Source organism: Ornithodoros turicata, chromosome 2 (genome assembly GCF_037126465.1).
Source record: "Ornithodoros turicata isolate Travis chromosome 2, ASM3712646v1, whole genome shotgun sequence".
Classification (NCBI taxonomy): domain Eukaryota; kingdom Metazoa; phylum Arthropoda; class Arachnida; order Ixodida; family Argasidae; genus Ornithodoros; species Ornithodoros turicata.
In genome coordinates, this window is record NC_088202.1 from 124,082,647 (window position 1) to 124,089,598 (window position 6,952).

Genomic DNA, 6,952 nt, shown 5'->3' on the forward strand with positions numbered 1-6,952 from the left:
GCGGTCTGAGCTTAGCGCCTACTCCAATCAGCTCCATCGCTCCAAAGCACGTGCGCTCTCACCGGGATTGCATTTCGCTCTTTCTGCGCTCGAGTACTTCATAGTTCTGGTTTCAGCTCATTTGCATAGCGAAATTTGGCAATTTATATCTCAAGGTACTCTCGCTTCTCAGGGTGTTTAGTAAGGACGGTGGATTTGAATAATGGCTCGTTCCAGTTCTGCTATCCGGCATTTCCCAGAAAACGTCTAATTAATAAGTTACTTAATGAATGGAATTGTAGCTAATTAGTCAGCCAGCAGTTGCATACGCTGTCCTACAGGATGTCTGCCTGGTTGTATAATACACCTGCTGAAACGGCATCTATTTTGCTTTGCTAGCTTTTTTGTTAAAATTCTGTAACAAATTAAAAAAAAAAAGAACACCGTGTATATCGGTATAAAGGAAGTAAGGGTGCTTTCCTCGAAAGGCGCTACCACAATTACAACCCCAGGCATATACCTTATGTACAGGGAGCCCGCACTAACTGTGGTCAGAATTTTTTTAAATATAGGGAGATGCCTTCTTTCAGTTCAGTACAGTTACGCACGAGTGGCCTCCTGGAGAGTTGCCCCAATGAATTTTTACCAATGAACCTACGAAAACTTGAAGAACGGTCTCTATGACAACACCTGTTCCCTTCGGTGCTCCATGTCGTGGCCGTTTCAGAAAAACGATCGAGAGAAAACAGCAAACTTGGACGCCATTTTTGTCGCTCCCTCAGACAAAAGAAAACTAAAAATTCACTATCCTCGTTGGCGCACTGCCAAAGGCGTGCGATAACAGCAGAGGGTGATTTCCGTGCAGTGCAACGACAAATCTGACCGTAGGTTGCCATGGGCACGCCTACCAACACGTTCACTTCTTGTGGGCTTCCCGCCAATGGACAATTGAGATATGCCTCCATCTATGCATGCAAAAGTTGATCCAACGCTCGGTCTCCGGGTGCTACGAAACGCCACTCGTCGAGACTCTTAATTCATCGGATGCGACTCAATGCGGCTTTCACAGCTCAGTGGCGTTACCGCTTGCGACAAGTTGTCTCTCCCAGATGCCGTCACTGCGGTAAGCTGGAAGATCTAGAGCAAATCCTTCTTCATTGCTCACACCACCAACCTTTCAGGATCACGCTTACAGCGTCTCTAAATCAGCTGGACTATACTCTCTCACTCTGTCAAAATTGCCTGGTGCGAAAGCGGCTACCCCCAGTTCGGAACGGCGCACACCTGACGGCTGGCATGAAGGTGTGACGTCGTATTACACACGAAAATGGCGCTTCTTTTGAAACGGCGAAACCGAAACCGAACGGTTAGTCGCAATTAATTACCAGTGTACTGTAACAAACCCAACTACACAAAAAACAATAGTAGCGGGCTATGAGATTTGAACTTACGCAAGCATTATACACCCAACATTAGAAAAGTTTCGGCCTCTCTGTGCAGAACTCCTTTAAAATAAAGATGTTGTTGTTGTTGCTGTTTGTCTTGTTGAAGTCACTGTACTCCTTGCTGCGTATTTCTGGACATCTGGCCGAGTGTAATGGCGGCACGCTTCCTGGCAATCGGCCGCACGCTGCTTACGTTCTTCATTTTCGGCCACTGCGTCTGCATCTCCCGCAGCAATGGCTGCACATATGCGAACTCTATTCGTGCGCGAATGCTCCGAAGTAAAGATGAGTGTGGTGCGGGTATACCCGCGGATACCCGCGCAAGTTTGGTCTTCGCGGGTACACATTTCCGTGTCATCGCGGGTTGCGGGTAAGAAGCGGCAGACCCGCACTGCCTCCGCGGATTACGCGGGCATACCCACAGGCGCGAAACCAACCCGTGGGATTTTGGTGCATGACCCGATTAGTTGCGAGCATTTGGCCCAAAATACTTTCCAAGACGTTCCATGTCCAATTCATCATGTCAAAATAAAGTTGTTGATGTTTGCCACATAGGGTTAATTTTGGCAACCTTTCCACATCACGACTGGTACGCTTCGCATCACTTAGCTGGCAACCAGAGTGTCCACAGCGTACGCGTTGAAAAAGTGGCTCGCTAACGGACATTGTCCCGTGCATCAATAAATCATTTCGTGCTGTGACGATCATGTGGCATAACTGAAACATGGGGAAATATGTGGATAAGCGCCTTGATGTGCGGGTGCGGGTTGAGCCAATGACATTGCTGCGGATGCGGGTCGTGCCCCGCGGGTGTGGTGCGGCTGCGGGTACGCTGAAGCATAGCACCTACGCTGTAGCTCCGCAGCGTCCGTGTTGCCAGACGACGTGCACAACGTGAGACGCGCTGTGCAAGCACTGAGCGACCAGCGGCATGGCTGAGTCCGCACGTTGGTGGTGGCCAAGGTCGTGCGGAAGATTAGGAGGTGGCGGGTTCGAATCCTACCGCTGTCTGTACTGCCTAAAGTTTTCTCTGTTCCGGCAGGCATCCCAGACGAATGTTGGCGCAGGACCCCCTGAAATCGGTCAACGACGCCACACCAACCTCCCGTCCCCCTCTCCTTCCTTCATTCCTCTCTCCTGTCCATGTCTCTACACCACAGTTGCCTCGTGGCGCTGACACGGAATAAGAAAGAAGTATACATCACATTTGGGAGCTTTAGCACATGGGAAGCGCTCCACGAAAAATCTCTTCTACACCTCTTATGAGCCGCTGAACCTTCTTTTCTTTGGAGGCGTTCGGGTCAGCTCGTTTGAAAAGCTGCAGGACATCTTCGACGAAGCTGGTGACGCTTTCGTTTGTTAGCTGTACCCGACTCTGGAGTAGTTGTTCAGCGAGTTCCGTTCGTCGTTCCACCTGTTCGTCAACGTCGTCGTAAAGTTATCCGGTAAATGTTTTCGGCGATCGTGCAGGGGCGACAGGCGCGGTGACCTGCTGCACCGTTTGGGTGGTGCTGTCCGCAGTCGTCATCTTGCGGGTTGGGGGTCCCAATGGGCCGAATTCGACTCAGTCGTTGCCGTTCTTCCAGGACGTTGAGCCGGGATTGCCCCGTACCTCTGTGGCGGCCCGTGTGTGATGACTAAGACGTGCCTCTGCTGCCACGTGCTACGGCGCTGGCACGGCAGTTCTACCGGCACCGTCCTAGCGTGAGGCCACGACCATCTGCCCGCTGGGACATTCCATCATCGCCGGTCAGGACTCATGTAGAGGGACACCACCTCCTCTACATTTGGTGACCCGAACAACGAACACCATGTTCGGCATAATTCGGCCAAGCACCATCCCAAATTACTGCAAGCCCACCTCCGAAGGTACGGTGCATCGTTCTACCGAGGAACCGCTAGGCGTCAATTCACCGCGGCTCCACTCATCGCAACGCCCGGCCGCGCAACACCATGGTTCTACCCAGCTCGCTCATCTACTCAGCTCACATCGCCATGGTCTCTCACTATGCGTCACGTCGCCACATGCTTCGTGATGGCACTCCTCGGGCTTTCACCAGCGGCACCTTCACGAGCATCACGCTCCCATACCGGTCGCGGTACGCCGCTGGCGGCTGCATGGCCCCATCCTCACCGTCATGCCAGTCCCAAGAACCCTGCCCGCCTTGCCTTCCCACCAGCCTTCGATACAGAGTGCTGGCAGCCCATCCAATGGCGCTCAAGAGGCGCCGGGACCAACGTTCCACCGGGGACACGCACGGAGGCCACCGAGTTCTACTCCCGGTCTCCCCGTGCTTCGCGATGGTCCTCCCCGGCACTCTTCTTGGCGACACTACGAGCTCACCGCTCACGAACCGGTCGCGGTTCTGTCGCTCCATCCTGCATTACGTTCTGCCTACCTGCCTACTCTGCTCTCCGCTTCAGCCCGCCCCTGGAACCCTCCCGACCAGCTCCTCTGCCCACTCAACACAAGACGCAAGACCAGCAGTCCCTGTACTACGTGTCGCCCATCTTCCTCCTCTTCATGCATCGACGCGGCCCTCAACCGCCAGCTCTACACCGCTCCGCGTCTGAGGGGGGGAGTGACGTGGCGGCCCGTGTGTGATGACTAAGACGTGCCTGTGCTGCCACGTGCTACGGCGCTGGCACGGCAGTTCTACCGGCACCGTCCTAGCGTGAGGCCACGACCATCTGCCCGCTGGGACATTCCATCATCGCCGGTCAGGACTCATGTAGAGGGACACCACCTCCTCTACACCTCCACCAGAAATGTCACGGATGAAAACAGACGAGCGAGACGACGAATCATCGGCGAACGCTTTATTCTAGCTGCTTAGCTGTCTAACACAAGAGCGGTAGCTCTTAGACAGAACAAAGGTAAAGAATGCTCCGACTGGGAGCTCACAAGCTTTTATACACAGCGGCGAACATTGTAGAAAGCGTGCGTCGGCGAAGAAGAGGAAGTAGAGAAGCTTCTCCAAGGTCGTCGATCCGTCAATGAGATTGGTGCGAGCGAAGGCTTCTGGGAAGCATCGCTCGCTAATCGTCTTCGAGAAACTTCCAGGGCAGGAACGAAATGGTACATCTAATCCCGGCGCGTGCTGAAGAAGAAGCAAGAAGATTCCAGACACATCGTATGGCGGGCTACACATCGCCTGCTCTCTGGCAAACGCGCGTGCTGTTTCTGGGGTTTTCGGCGTGACGCTTAAATGCATATGCGCTAAATATGCTTAAATGCTTATGCATATGCTTAAATGCATATCCGGGCGCGCACCATTCATTCTTTGGACTCAGTTGTGTTCAGAGAGCTATCACTCTTGTGTTTTTGCTACCAAGTAGTTTAATAAACCGTTTGCTGGTTATTCGACGACTCGCCGGCCCATTTCGCTTTGTGACATGCTTGTCATTATAGCGGTAATGGCGCACTGTCTGCCTCATCCAGTAACACGACCGCAATCCTGTTTACGAGTTTAGTGGAAAACGAGAAGGCATATCAAACCCTCGCTCGCGGCTGTTCCTTGCGTTGCGGCTCCCCGCCACCAATGCAAGCGGATGAACACGAATTTGAGCGCATTCCTGCACTGTTCCGTGCAAGAAATTTCTAAACCGAAACCAGTTAATTACTCGAAAAAATCACTAAAAGTCGAAGCTATATTTTTACTGGTTTCGCACTGTCTCAGAGTGACCATTGCTACGACACAGGTACCAAAGCCCGGCGAAGTAAAACAAAATAGTCAGGATGTTTATTTAATTAAAGAGCGCATGCAAATGAGAAACTGAGCGGCCAGTTTGTGGCCTCCGGCAGTGGGCACGAGGACAATGACATCTTACAGACCTCTTGTTTTCGTTATACAGCTGTTCGCGTGTGCATCAGCGGCAGGAGACGCAGGCATTGACTTTCTCTGGAACGGAAACGACGACTGCCTGCTGCCCTTGGATACTGCTCGTCCACATGAACGCCCTCGGTGAAAACGAACTGCACCATCGCTCGGGAACGTCATGGATAGCCTCGACACCTACAAAAGCCGGCTGTGAACACGGAATCGTCAGTGGGCTCCACGGCACGAGGACAATGACATCTTACAGTCCTCTTGTTTTCGTTATACAGGTTAGTAGCACATCTTGTATGTTTTCTAGGAAAAACAACAACCTTTGTCTTTTCGTGCTGCCGAGCCCACAGGCGTTAGTCACGATTGTATCCGAATGTTACAATGTACTTACAATTCTGCTTGTGAGTGCCGGTGATGTTGAGCTTAACCGAGGCCCCTCGACTGACGCCAAACTTCAGCAATTACTTGAAGTGGTATCCATTTTGCCCGCCCTAAGCGCAGGTCAAGCCAAACTCTTTAATGACACTGCAGCCATTAAAACAAAACAAGAAACAACTGAGACTGCTTTGCTTGACATAACTAGCCGCATAGACAAAATCGAGACTGATGTAGCCTCCGTAACAGCGGCATTGAAAGAAATTAGCGAAATGAGAAGCACGATAACAAACCTAGTGAGCGAAAACACTCGACTACGCTGTCGCATAGACGACCTCGAATCAAGACAGCGACGCTCCAACCTTCTCTTTTTCGGAATCCCTGATAACGAAACGGAGTCATGGGCCGAGTCAGAGCAGAACATTGTTAAAGTATGCCTTGATAGGCTCAACATCCCGGTCACAGACAATGAAATTGAACGTGCACACAGATTGGGTCGTTATCAGCCGAACAAAAACACGACCAATCATTGTCAAATTTCTTCATTAAAAGAAAAAAAAAAAAGAACGTATCATATGACATATCTGCTGCACCTAATCTCAAAGGTACAGGAATGGCGGTCAGCATCGACTATCCAGCAGCCATACGTACGCCTCCTCGCTTTTGCAAAGACTTTGTCATCACCATATAAATTGCGTCTCAACACACTGCATGTCGACAACAAGCAGTACGAGTACGATTGTTCCACGAATTCCGTCAAAGCAATAAATGCTGGGAAACGTGCTCCATAACTAGTTTCGAGCTGTCCAGTCCTGACTTCACGGCCACAAGACGTTGGTTTCTCGCGTTTCTACACAAACATACGTAGTGTGATGTCAAAAGTAGATGCTCTATCCTCTGCTATCGACGACCGCCTGACCTCATTGCCATCACAAAAACGTGGCTGTCACAGAATATTAGAGATCACGAAATATTCCGTCAATCTTCCGCATATACTATTTATCGTACTGATCGTGTGTCAGGGAGGGGAGGCGGCGTACTTCTGGCCGTGAAGTCTAATCTACTTTCGCATATGATTCATGTCGACAGTAACTTAGAGACGTGCTGGGTATCACTAGAATGCACTCATCCACCTGTTCTTCTTGGTGTGTGTTACCCCCCCAAGCTAACCGTTAATTTGCCACCATCTTCCACAACGAAACCGCTTCGCTCATCAGTCGTTTCCCACGTCATCATCTTCTCATACTCGGGGATTTCAACTATCCTAACATTAACTGGACGTCAAGTGAACCACACGGTACTAGCATCGATGACAAGAATTTC

The 6,952-nt window shown here is 51.1% G+C and overlaps 2 long non-coding RNA genes across 2 annotated transcripts; one reads left to right on the top strand and one right to left on the bottom strand.

Annotated features, from left to right (window-relative positions):
* The first annotated feature begins 858 nt into the window (after nt 1-858).
* On the top strand, nt 859-1,513 carry LOC135386051 (uncharacterized). The gene is made up of 2 exons (XR_010420573.1): nt 859-1,102; nt 1,161-1,513. It is a non-coding gene; the product is annotated as an uncharacterized LOC135386051 (long non-coding RNA).
* Nucleotides 1,514-4,229: 2,716 nt separating this feature from the next.
* On the bottom strand, nt 4,230-5,916 carry LOC135386047 (uncharacterized). The gene is made up of 2 exons (XR_010420570.1): nt 5,646-5,916; nt 4,230-5,440 (listed from the first exon to the last, which is right to left on the bottom strand). It is a non-coding gene; the product is annotated as an uncharacterized LOC135386047 (long non-coding RNA).
* Between the last annotated feature and the right edge of the window lie 1,036 nt (nt 5,917-6,952).